At 30.3% G+C, this 13,739-nt stretch overlaps 1 protein-coding gene and 1 long non-coding RNA gene across 2 annotated transcripts in view; one reads left to right on the forward strand and one right to left on the reverse strand.

The window, feature by feature from the left end:
• The first annotated feature begins 1,913 nt into the window (after positions 1–1,913).
• Positions 1,914–13,739, forward strand: part of LOC114940538 (echinoderm microtubule-associated protein-like 2) — a 37,516-nt gene continuing 25,690 nt past the window's right edge. Inside the window, exon 1 of the mRNA XM_029315263.2 lies at positions 1,914–2,361. The gene's annotated coding sequence lies outside the window, so the exon portion shown is untranslated. The remainder of the gene's footprint in view (positions 2,362–13,739) is intronic.
• Positions 8,617–13,739, reverse strand: part of LOC114940540 (uncharacterized) — a 117,582-nt gene continuing 112,459 nt past the window's right edge. Inside the window, exon 5 of the long non-coding RNA XR_003821473.2 lies at positions 8,617–8,705. This is a non-coding gene — a long non-coding RNA (uncharacterized LOC114940540). The remainder of the gene's footprint in view (positions 8,706–13,739) is intronic.

Below are 13,739 nucleotides of genomic sequence, written 5' to 3' on the forward strand. Positions count from 1 at the left end.
ATCGGCTGGGTGATTTGAATAAGAAGATTGTGCAAAAGCGGGACCAGACACGCGCAACGTCTTTCGCTACTTTTACTTCGTACAAGAAAGAAAGTCATTAAAGGAAGTTAGGCGATGTTAAGTGCTCGAACTTGCATTCGATATGATTCTCGTTCATTGTAATATGCATTAGAATAATATACATTAATATGCATTAATATTAATATCCGGATCTCTCTTTTTGCTTCTCCTAAATTTCAGTTTTTATTTATAGCTTTTAAATATGTCTTGTTAATAAAGTATTCAAATTTACATTAATAAATCGATCGATTAAAAAATTTTAAGCAATTTTGTGCTAAGTAAATGTATTTGTCATTTTTGGCAACGTTTTACAATTTATGCCTTAATAAAAATTAAAGAATATTAAAAACGACTGTCATGATGACATTATGTGAACATTTTCTACTTATAAAAAAACTATCATTTTTTATTATAATTAAATAACTAAATCTGATGTTATTACATTAATATTAAAAAAAAATCAATTAATTAAATATGATAAGAGATTTGTGTTTAAAGAACATGTGTATTAATTTATTTCTGAAAAATTTTATCTATGGAATTCCATTCATGACACATTAATAGTAGCTTACGACGCGGCTATAAAGTACATAATGAGGCAGTAGTTGGTCCATTAGATTAACTATAGAATGTGCATATTAATAAAAAACGAAATAACTGATGTTCTTTATCGTCTTTAATGTTAGATAATGTTATATATTCTTGTGAATACAAAAAGTTATAATTTTCAGAAATACTTATGTAGCAACAATGAGGTGATATTAATTACTATGAATCAAATATAATAATACTTATCAATTTAATCTCTTATTTCAATTCACTATAATAGCTTAATGATATATTACAATAAAAGGTCTGTTTAAACAATATTTGAGAGATAAAATATGTTAAAAAAAATACAAGATCTCGATATAATTTTTTATTAGTTCTGCAATATTGTTTTGATTTCTTTATTTCTAAAATATGGCAATATTCTGAAAATTGTGACAAACCAAATTCGTTGCACATTTGTCTCGCGAATCAACTTACGCGTGTCATATAGAAATGCGGATGCAGAAACTTCGTGTCGGAAACCGCGATCTTGTCGATATTTATGAGAACTGGCGGAGCATCCGTGAATTATCCGGGAACATTTGTTCGACATATGTTTCTTCCGGATTCAGAGAAAACCGGTTCTCTCCCATAAAGTTGTACAACTTAATTCAAGATCAATTCAACAAGGTTTCCAATATCTTGTAATATTTCATAATTATTAAATATACCTGCTGTCACCTTTATTGTCATCTATTTGTCATTCATTTTTAATTTATTAGTCTTCCAAATTAGTCCATTTCTTCGTATTATATACATATAAATGGTACGATCTAAATAATGCAAACAACTTTTCTGTATCATTTTAATTGTAAAGAAAAGATCATGATCAGAAATCTTAGTTTTTATTTATTCCTGAGCTTGATTATTTTCTAAATGATTTTCTGTTAATTAGATTCAATGATATCCATCCACAGGATTTAATCCACAAATTGCAAATTCTTTGTATTTATATAATTTATTAATTAATTATTAATTTACAAATTTATTAATAAATTACACGTATATAATTCATCTAAAATGTAAATATCTATGATTCCATGTGTTCCAGAACTCACATAAACAATAAGCTTCGAAACATGCGAGCCTCTGCTTCTCAAGTACAAAAATACAGTCTTTAGCCGCCACTCTTTTTCTTCCTTGCCAATTGAATCGGAAGGCAGAGCAGAAGCTGCGAACGCGAGATTACGCTCCTGACATCGCACCTTGCCCACGGCAGGATACCAACGTGATACACCACTGGGCGCACACCGCTGGCATGGCTCACCTGTTGGCCTCAGCAGTACTTGCTGGGTTCTCGACCGTGCGGCACCTTTCGCCCGACTCGTTGCCGACGAAGAGACAATTTTCCGTTCTCCAAGTAGCCTTCGAGTCGAAAGGCGCGCGCGCATTCTAGTTCGACGATTTTCGCCAATCCTCGGGGAATTCGGATATACATCCGGAAGGTGGAACCGGAAGGAAGGGCCCTCTCGACCCGCGAGAGAAACGCGACGCTCCTTCGCTCGTCGAACCGGGAACGAAGAAGAGAGAAGGAAGGAAGGAAGGTGGAGGAAGAGCTAACCGGTCGGTCGCGCTTTCCGCAGATTCCTGAACCGTTCGCGTCTCTGCCCCCGTCTCCGGATTGTATGCAAATACCTCGCGGAAATATCGCTGCTGGAGCGAGAGGATACATTCCTTCCTCTCGCGCGGATTTTTCCCGATCCTAACCAGGTACGTAAGGTCGATCGCGTAAGGATTTACCTCGCGATTTACCTTCGCGAGAGACAGGCGAGATCGATAGTTGCGTGTGAACCCGATCGTTCGTATAATCATCTATCGGAGCATTAGAAACGAGAATGGGGGAAAAAAAAAAAGATTGCCTTAGGCTCGTAGAAGCGAGCAAGTAATATCTTGAGGTTCTACTTTGCGCGATAAATTTGACTTGAAAAGCGATTCGATTTATATGCGAGGTGATGCGATGTTTGTGTACATAGAGATAACACGTATATGGACATATGATATGAAAAAAACATACTTTCTCTTAATGACAAATATCCCAACGGATCTCTCTGTAGCGAAAATTCAATTAGGATTAATTGCGATTTAATCATTATTATTGGATATTTCATCAATTTATTTTAATTATTTAACGAAATAATTTAAATTATAATTGCTAGGTATATGAATGATCTGTCAAGAGAAATGTACATTTTTAATGATAAATTATATTGAATTTAGAATTGAGCTTTTAAGTGGAAGTTCTCGAGTGAAAATTATAATTTAATATTTGTTATTAAATTTTTTGTTAAAGAATTCGTAACAGAGAGTTCTTTTAGACATATGCGACTTCCGATGCATATATTTTGTATATGTATAATTAATAATTTATTTTAGTTATATCATGACTTGCTAAAAGCATTAGAAAATCTAAACACGTTTAATTCTATTTATTTAAACATATAGTGTTTCCTTTGCGATTGATGGATGTTTCTATTTCAAGATTATAGTAATACACGTACATAGATGATCATTGTAGATAATCATCACAGGTAATGCATCGGCAATGCTCTTAATCATAGAAAGTTGATCGTGTCGCACGATAAAAAAGTGTTTTAACTTTTTGCCAACTTTTTATTTGTATTAATCGAAAATACAACTAAATTTCTATGACATATCGAAACATGTATATTATATATATATACAATATATCGATAAAATAAATATCTATTAAAGAGCATCTATGGATCAATTTTCAAGAGAAAGAGCTAAATATAAGGCTTCTTAGAAATTATTAAGTATTTAAACACTATAAAGTTAAATATAAAATTTTATCGATTATTTTATTTTATTTATTTATTTATTACATATGCTACTAAATGTTATGTCAAGGTTTTATTGTATTGCATATAAAATTACTTTGATTTATATATATATATATATGAATCATTTAATCGAATCTACAAACACGAAATGCTTAATTTCTACATCACGAATATATATTAAAATATTGCGCATGTTAAGTATATCAAATTCTTTTTCACGTGAAATCATTTAACAGAACTTTGCACAGGATGGAGTTTTAAAGTTGTTACAAACTGTCGACACGATAATTCGATAAGACCGAGGAGAAAACTCAACTGTTCATGCAAGCGTTGCGAAACGCTTTACGGGAAACAATATAGCTTCCCTTTAATAATTATTCCGCTAATATTCCGATGGAAAATGCAACCGTAAATTCCTTTTACATAAGGTATAAGGCATAAGGCATAAAATGAATTTTCCCAAGTTAAACTTTTCCCACAAGTTATTCGCTTAAATAATAATTATCTTTTAAAAATCTATCATTTTTAAAATAGATTCTTAATCAAAAAAATCAGAAAAATTATATAATGAAAAAAGTGTAAAAAATTGTATAGTATAGCAAAATGATTTCCTTTCTTATCAAATAAACGTAAAATAAAATCTAAACCGTATACGCAAATGTTACGAGTTACGAGTACAATAAATCCGCGAAAGTCCCAAGGTTTAGTCTCTTGTATGAAACAAACAAATATATTTTGGTTCCATTTCCTATTGTGTCTCGATACTCCCGAAAAAATATGATCGTTCCAGCACAGCCCGCCACACATTCAAAACGTGTCGGACATGTTATTCCGTGGCGACACATGTTATTCCTTGGCGCTTCTTCAATTCTAAAAAAAGTTGGATGAAAAAGGGGTCACGCGGACGCTTTTTGCGGATGAGAAACCGCGTTTTCGTTCAGGCCGTTTCATCCTGGCCCTAGCACTCTCGTATTTGGCGCAGGATAAAAACGAAGATCTCTCGCCAATTACGCGATCCGTTCTGACAATGCGCCAACGCCGCTCACCGGGTTTCTCACAACACTCATCGGCGTAATTTCTCTCTCGCCATTGTCTAAATCGCGACGACGTGCGGAGAATGAAATTCTCTCATGACGAGGAAGCGACGAAAAAGCGGAACATATAACGGTGCGTCGCGCCGCAGCAGGAAAAATTGCGTGCAATTGTCACTCGCCATCATTCGGAATCGAGGTCCGATTTTTTGTCATCGACGACAAAAATAGGTATCTCGTCATTGCGACGTGATTATCCGTCGATTATCCGCGAGATAACGCGACGTTCGAGTGACGACTAATTATAGCTAGCGATCGCACGTATGACGATAGGAAAACGTGTTTTCAAGATCCTTGTGTAGTGTCATGTTCGCGCGAGTTAGGTGTTAGAAATCGTGAATGACGCGACAGACAACATTAACATGTTTATGACGTTTTTCTTCGAGAGATCGGGAGAGAAAACAAATAGAGTTCTAGTACACTGAAAGAAAATGTCTTTACTTCACTCAATCTTTCAATTAAATTGTTATTTTGTTAATTGAACATATATTAGTATTTAAGTAAAAATGTACGTTTTCTTAGATTTAATATGTTGTATTTGATTTACATTTTTTATACGTTCAATTAACAAAATAATATTTAGTTGAAAGGTTTAGTCGAGTTAACACATTTTTTTTAGTATAGTGAAATATAAGAATTACGCTATAGTTGATTCCACATAATTACAGATTTATCCTTTACTCTATTTTAATCAATTGGCACTTCTTCTTGTACGTTTTGAGAAAATGCCAATGTTAATAATAACTCGTAATAATAAACAGAAACTTTCGAAACTTGAAATTCTTCTGAAGATGTTTCGTCTGGGAAACTTTTAAATCACCTAGAAAGTTTCTTTCTCATCAAATCACATTATCTGCTCACATTTTAGATTTCCTATTTTTTTCTTTCTTTTTGTTCCTTTTTAGGTCGCTTCTGAAACTCTCTTTCTTTATTGTTTACTGTTTGAAGTACTCAATCTTCTCAATTTTCTCTGTGATCAATAGTTCTCTAGTTTAGCTTCTGCGATTACATCGGTCTTAAATCGACAGAAATTACGACTGTTAGATTGTTAGATTCTACTGTTGGAGAATAATATGAGAATAGTACGGAGATAAATTTTAACGTTAAAACATCCCAGACTGATCATTCGGTCTCACCAAACGCAAATCCAATTAAAATGTCTGGAGATTAATTAAGATAAAGTTAAACAATTATCTCGACAGTATGCTGTAAAATTGGTGGAAAGCCTCGGAGATGTCAAGTAATAATTGACATATATAGTGATTAGATGATTTATTAATACAAGTGTTATAGTATTGATTGAGTAGTATATATGAGGAATTTTTTTTTTCATTTTTTTATAATAAATATTTTAAAAGTTTTGTCAAACACGCTCTTATTAGACAGACAATAACGATCATAAACGTGCAAGCAAGCCGATGATATTCGAGATAAGAGTTTTGCTTCTCCCTCGGTTGTGCACAGTGGACTTTAACAACCGCTTGCAAATTTATTTCACGTAGTATAAGGAGTAGAAGGTGCAGAGGTTCCCACGGGATCGCGATTAGCTCGACGGAGGTTACGAGGAAATCATGATATCATGCTTTCTTATCGTTTCGTAGAGAGAATTTCAAACGAAAAGGTGCACATTTTCGTGTCGAAGCTCATTATCTGCTTACGATAAGTGTGAAGGTCACCGATCATGAATTATGTCAAAAGTCCGCGGCACTTAATTACCACCGTTTTCAGTCGCGGCGACCTTGAGAAATGTTACAAAAAATATATGTTATAGTCGGAATTTGCGCGAAAAAAGTATTAGAAGAAATATTGATTTTTTCCCTACGTAGAATAAAAAAATGTTCTGCAATTTTTCAATGCAAAAATTAGAAAAAATAAATTATACCACTAATATAAAATAATACAAAAAAAATATATTTACATTTTGATATTTTTAATAATGTTTATTGCTCATAAATTAATACAATTATTCAGTTTTGTAAAGGTTATAATTAGAAGTTAATATAATACAAAAATACATTATCTTAGAAAATATTTTGATGTCGAGAAAAATATTGCATATCATTAAGAGCGCGTTTTTGATGCCACATTAATACAGTTTTACATAAAATAAAAGACATAATTGAAATAGAAAATATATTTTTTATATTAACGCCAGTCAATTTAATATGATTAGATGATCATGATACAATGTTAAGAAAAGAGAAGAAGCTTTTGGCAAAGTATTCTCGACCTCCATTCGTTTCTAAATATAGCCTAACATGGTTATAATTTAATGACCCTGACTACTAATGAGCACTTTTATTTTCTTTTGCAATGTGAAATTCTTGTCTGATACACAACACCACTCACCTTTAAGCTATATCCAGTTCCGAACAGAAACAAAATATTCTTAAAAATTGTGCGCACAAATATTCCAACATATGTTTAAAGAATTCTCATTTTCATAAAAATATAAAGGTAATTTTATTTAATTTATATTCTGGAGATATAACAAATATATTATTATATGTATAATAGCAATAAAATAATAATCATATAAATAGGCTTTAGGAATTTAATTATTTTTGCATATGCAATATCATTTTCATTGTACTTATTATTATTATTTTTAATTTTATAGAAACAGTATACGTTTCTATAAATATAATTTTATAGAATGTGATGATTATAGTATGTGATATAATTGCATACAAATTTGTAGCAATAATATGACATTTAAAAACAATAATATAACATGTAAAAAATTGTATTAGAGCTACAAATTTCACGCATGAATTGCACGAGTTTGATAGGTGCAAACACTTACACTGCCACTGCTATTGCTATGCACAGTGAACATGGAGGTCAATCAACTGCAACGCGATGTAAGGTATGCGTTTGCAGGGGATTGACACGTAAATCTTTCCTACACGACTGTCACGATTTTCTCGGTATTAATCCGCGATGCATAAATAATTTAAATAAATAACACATCATTGCATTTCTTCAAAAATCCATGCATTTTATAAATATTTTCTTTAACTTTAATTTTAATCTGTGAATTGTGTTATTATTAATTGTTTAATAGTTTATTAGAATATTAATGATCTTTTTAGTAAGTAGGAAATATTAAATATTCAATTAAAAGGAAAAATATAAAATTATTTAATAAATATATAATTTTACTTAAAAATAAAAATGTTATTTGAAATTTTGAATTAATATTTCGAAAATTCTGGACAAGCTTGTTAATATAAATATTGTAAACAAAAATAATTTACTTGCAATATAAATTCCCTACATCGATTCTGGGTTTCTAAGTAATCCAAATTACTTTTCAAATCTATACTCGCGTATTCTGTAATATTCATATTAATACATTGCGTTAAGTAATATGTATATATATATATATCAATCATATAATCTCAGTTTGAAATTACGGCTGTTTAATGCTTGCTTGCAAAATATAAATATTTAATCTCTTACTACAGAATTAATTTGCAATTGCTTTTTCTGATTCTGTGTTATGAAATTTTTAATGGTTATAAATAATTACTTTAAATATATATTATAAAAATTTTTATCAAAAATATTAATTAAAACCATTAAGAATTTCAGCACACACAGAATTAGAAAGAGCACTGTGATTACAAATTAATTTTGTAATAAGAGATTAAATATACTTTTTGCGAACAAGCATTAAATAGCCATAATTTCGAGCACGAAATAACTGAGATTATATTCACTGATTTATATATATTACTTAACGCAATGTATTAATGTGTACACAACAGAGTACGCGGATAGGTTTGAAAGGTAAACTGGATTAAAATCTCGAATTGATGCCTTGGGGAAAATATAATAACCGAGTGTAAGTCGCTAACTACTTCCAGGTGATTAAAACAGATAATATACGATTATTTTCATAAACATTAGTTTAAGTTTAACATGGTTAAACAGGTTTTCTATTCAATCAGTCAATTGCAGTTTAATTGCTGTTTGTAAAAGCAATTCACATAGTAAATTAAAATAAATGGAAGTAAATGCATAAGTGAGTCTCCAATTCATAAAATTTGAGAGAAACTTACCTTTTTCCATCCATTCATCTGTTGTTTTTATACAAGAAGTCTCAGAATAGATGTTGTCCAACCTTGGCATTAATGGCATAATATAATGAATTCACCTGAAACAAATAATTGCGTTTTTATGTTAGATTTACCGATACACGAAGACTGTAGTACCGGATTGCTCGCTATCTTATCGTTAAGAAAATGAGTAGACGAGATATTACGCGATTTCGAGACCATTGAATCCATTTCATGAAGTTATATTATAAAATTATAATAATATTTAATATGAATTTAATCTCCAATAATTATTCACAGAATTGCTTATCTTTGCCGATTAATAATATTTACTGTATCATTCAGCAGATAAGAAAAGATCGAATTCAACGTACAAATGCGAATTTGCATAAAAGATACAGAGCACTTTTTATATAATGTTATGTTATAACTTGTCGGAATGAGATTTAAATTTTAAACGTTTAATAAAAACGAGATAGTCTTCATAACGGAATCTCATAGCTGATAACGTTATCGATCAATGTCATCTTTATAAATCACGACAAGTCTTGCATCTCTCACTTTTGATCCAATTTTCATCATGAATTTATGATGTAATGTAAAATATTTAGATGATTAAATCTATTTTTGCAAATATTTAGATAGATAAATAGAATTTTTAATAAATTTTGAGTAACAAAATTAATGAGTAAAAAGTTTAGCAATTTAATGATATTTATAAACACGATTTTTTCTTTATTGTATAGAAATTAATGGATTATATATTTCATTTTGCTGTTGTTTCACAGTAACAATAACCGTACTCACAAATACGAAACGGAATATATTCGATTCATCATAAACCATGCCTGTCCCTATTTATCATGATGTTAGTCGCATGCCCTCACGATCGTGCCATTAACGTGAAGAATGCCGAAATTTGCATAATACCCGCCCACGTCTTGTTAACTGGAAACAGCTCTAAACACACAAGTCGCGAATGGCTTAATGTTATTTCATTGTGATTGCCGCAGTGACATAACATGCGTTTGTATTTGCCGATTGAGATTATTGCTACAATCGCTACAATTTTTCTAATACACATATGTATCTAATTTGTTTTATAAACTCAAGGAATCTACTTCTTCATTTTAATAATTAAACAGCTGCGTTATACATATCAAAATTTTTTAATATCATTTTTTTACCACTATCAGAAATGTATTAAGAAATATAAATACGAATATAAAATATAAATATAAATATAAATAAGAAATATAAATAAAAAATATAAAAACTCGTAAAAAAATCAAATAATGTTTGCATTTGTAATTTTGCACTAAAGAATAATGGAAAGAAAACATGTGATAGTTTGAAAAATAGGAAAAAATTCAAATCTATTATTTTTTTCTCGTGTGACTCTTTTAATGACTTCTCTTCTAACGTGATATTTTCTGAGATGTATCATAAATAACTATATTAACAAATTATATTAAAGAAAGAAATTAATTATCGTGATTAATTGAGAAACCATACAAATATAATTAAAACATAATTGAAAATAAAATGTAATTTGCATAATTATATTTTAATAAGCAAATTTGTAAGCATAGTATGTATTTTTATATAATGCATTGCAGGTTCAGAGTCAAGATCGTCATTATATTTCTCGAGAATACAGCGTACGTAGAAAGGAAATACGTGATTAGAAACTGAAAAGATGCGTATAGTCGTTTTATTTAGCACTGACTAAGTGCGTAGTCATTAACGCTTTGTGGATGAGCTCTATCAAAATTTACATAACATCCACCTACATATTATTACTTGAAAGGTGACTTCAATGAATATGCCGGAGATTATTTTGACGTTTAGCGATAAAATTACATAACGTTATACGCACAATTTGATAAACGCGACGGAAAGTAACTTTAGTGCTAATGTCAGTATTTGATTCACCAAAATTTATATATTTGCAAAATAAAAAAAAATGTTGTGCAGAAGATAAGAATAAATAAAAAATAAGAATAATTAAATAAATTTAAAAAATTACGCAAAAAACAAATTTCCTTATTAATTTATGTATTTCATTTATTACTTTAACTTGACTTTTATTATCTCGTATAATATATTATTACATATGCAAATTCTATGTATTTTCAATTAAGTGAATATACAGACTTTATCTCATCCACTGTAAAAACTCTAATAATTGTAAATTGTATATAATAATTGCATCTCGTATGTGAAACTTATATAAGTTTAAAAAACACTAAAAATGAAAAACATAGAAATGTAGATCATGCATGTATGTAAATCATATATGCATAAATCATATATTGCTAGGGGGAAATTGAATTTTACATAGCTCATAAATGAGAAGCTTGTTATTACTAGGCCAGTCAAAGTCGAAGCTGCAATAAATCAATTATTTCCAGTATAAAGTGCATCTTTGTTTTAATATAATTGAGGACTTAGTTTTAAAGTTTTTGCCATTAACTACAGCAATATCAAGTCATTGCAACGTAAATCATATTCTGTAAATAATATATTCAATTAATATTAATGATTAAGTATTAATCTGTTCACTCAGATCTTCCCTATTAGTAATTAAAGTGAAAAATCTTAGCATATATATATTTTTATGAACATTATGGCTCATATATCAATTTATTTTTGTCATTAATTACTATTTTATGCTATTATTCTATTTTTATCGGCTAATAGTTATTCATTCATGTATCATTAACGATGTAAAATATGTTAACGAGTTATTTATAAACTGCGAGAAAGGAATGTTTGACGGGAAAGTGCAATGCACGCAATTAATTAACGCAAGGTGGGAAACACGGAATTGCGGTACCTTGCGACGTCGTGAGAAAGTAAAGTAATCTACTTTACAGTTGTACGTCTTCGCAATTCTGATGAGATATTGCACGTGTAAAATGTTGTTACATTAAAATAAAGTTTTTTTTTTATTAAATCATGTGCTTTTAATTTTTTCGCGCGTTTTTTACAGCATTGAAAAAAATTTTCTAAATTGTACACTACTTTGTAGTTTTTTAAGTATAAAAACTCGAAAAGTTTTAATTTATTAATCCATTTTATTTCAATTTAAAATGTTGATTACATTTGATATTATATTATTATATTGTATAATTTTATATTCTAGAATTTTATTAAATATTTAAAAAATGAGATAACATATCTAAGCAAAAAACTTAAAAGAATTAGCTTCAAATAATTTTGTATTTTATTTATATATTTGCCAAGACTGTCCAGATAAATATAATTATCGGAAATTTATTTGACGTTTACTCTACTTATTAATACTTTGTTCGTTAAAAATTATATCATTCTCGAAGAGGCTAATTGAGAATGTTCAATTTGACGGACTCAAATCGCGCTTACACAAGATGTTCTAGATTAATTAACTCGTTTCATTAGACGTAATGCGTCCATATGATGTGTTGCGCCAATCTCGCACGTGGAATCATATCATAATTACGCAAGAAATTTATAGAAAACAGCTCTTGACATGAAACTCTTTATCTATCGTGATTATAATTATCAATAATTAATTAATTACGTGGTTAAATTTAGTGAGAATAGGAATGCGAATCATCTTGTGCATATCTCACTCTCAAGATTACAACATATTACAGCACAATATATAATAATACAACAAAACTTGATAATTAACACGATAATAGCACTATATTACAGCAAAGATACTTAATTAGATTTATGACAATTTATTTCGAACGCGCTTAAAGATGGACATAAAATGGTTAAATATCGCGAAACCTCGAGCATTCCCATCGCCATAAATCTAACGTCGGTCCACTTTTGTCGGCTGACTATTACCAGCTGTGTTTAACGAGTCTCATTCGAGCCAACTAAGCCCTATCGCCACCCGGACGTCGTCGGTTCACCGTCTCATGGCATTAATTCGCGTGTATGCAAATTCGTTTCGCATTGTCATGAGCGCGCAAAACGCGCAATCGCCCTCACTTACGAAAGGCATTCTTGGCTAGCCGCTATTTCCGCAACCCGTGTATATCCCTATTAGGTGTTCCGCCGCGAGCAGCTGTGTACATTCAATTAAACGGATACAGCTGCAAAAATTTTCTCACAATAGAAAGTTTAGTTCGCCCTTTCCAGTCTATACAATAAAAATTAAAATATGCACAATACATATGTTATCTATGTATTCAGACATCAAGCGAATAAATAAAAGAGAGATCTAACTGAATTAATTTTATAAAATATATAGATTATTTATTGTAGTTTGATTACTTTCTTTTACAATATTATTTAAGTATGATTAATTTAACAGATAGCTTTAAAAATATTTATTTTACTTTAAAAGCGCATCAACAAATATAACGCAGTTAAATATGTATATAATGTAGATTGCTAAAAGTGTTATAAAAGTTAAATACTGTTACACTTCTCAATCATACATTAGATATGCAGATTTTATTCATAGTTCTCGATTGTAATTCACATGTAGGCCCTCATTCTTTATGCTAATTCTCGTGCTTTATTAAACGGTGGATAAATGCAATATAATTATGTATTTCTGCCAATCTATCGCAATCGTTGTGCAATTATTTGCGATTCGATGAGGCTAAGTTAACGACGTTTATCTTACCGTACTATCCGTTTATATAAGAGATTCCTAAGATTATTTGGAGACAACTTTTCCTTAGCGAAAATATCGAGGAAGATAATCATTTTTTTAATATTCTCAATTTTTGAAGTCATGTATCTTTGTAACTAAGCCTTAAATTAAAATTCTACTAAAGTAAACTTTACCTGAAATCAACTAAAAAATGTAGTTTTGTTAATCATTTATGTATTTTCTCAAAGCTTAGTTTACGAAAAGGCTTTTTTATTTTCAATCGTTTATAATTCGAAAATGATTGGTACCTGGACATTTTCTGAGGAAAAATCGTCTCCAAATCGCCTGAAGAATCTTCCATTAACGTTGTGGTAAAGTAAGTCTGGGACATCCTGTATAATGAGACCGTAGGTGCGACTATTTATGTAAACTAATGTCACTTGACCGGCTCGAGAGAGCCTTAACGTTAACTCTCAACAGGACGAGGCTGCCTACGGAGCAGTGAACCAATTATCCATGTCGTGTGTAA

This window comes from Nylanderia fulva, unplaced genomic scaffold (genome assembly GCF_048542155.1).
Source record: "Nylanderia fulva isolate GAGA-0341 unplaced genomic scaffold, ASM4854215v1 Scaffold5, whole genome shotgun sequence".
In the NCBI taxonomy this organism is placed as follows: Eukaryota; Metazoa; Arthropoda; class Insecta; order Hymenoptera; family Formicidae; genus Nylanderia; species Nylanderia fulva.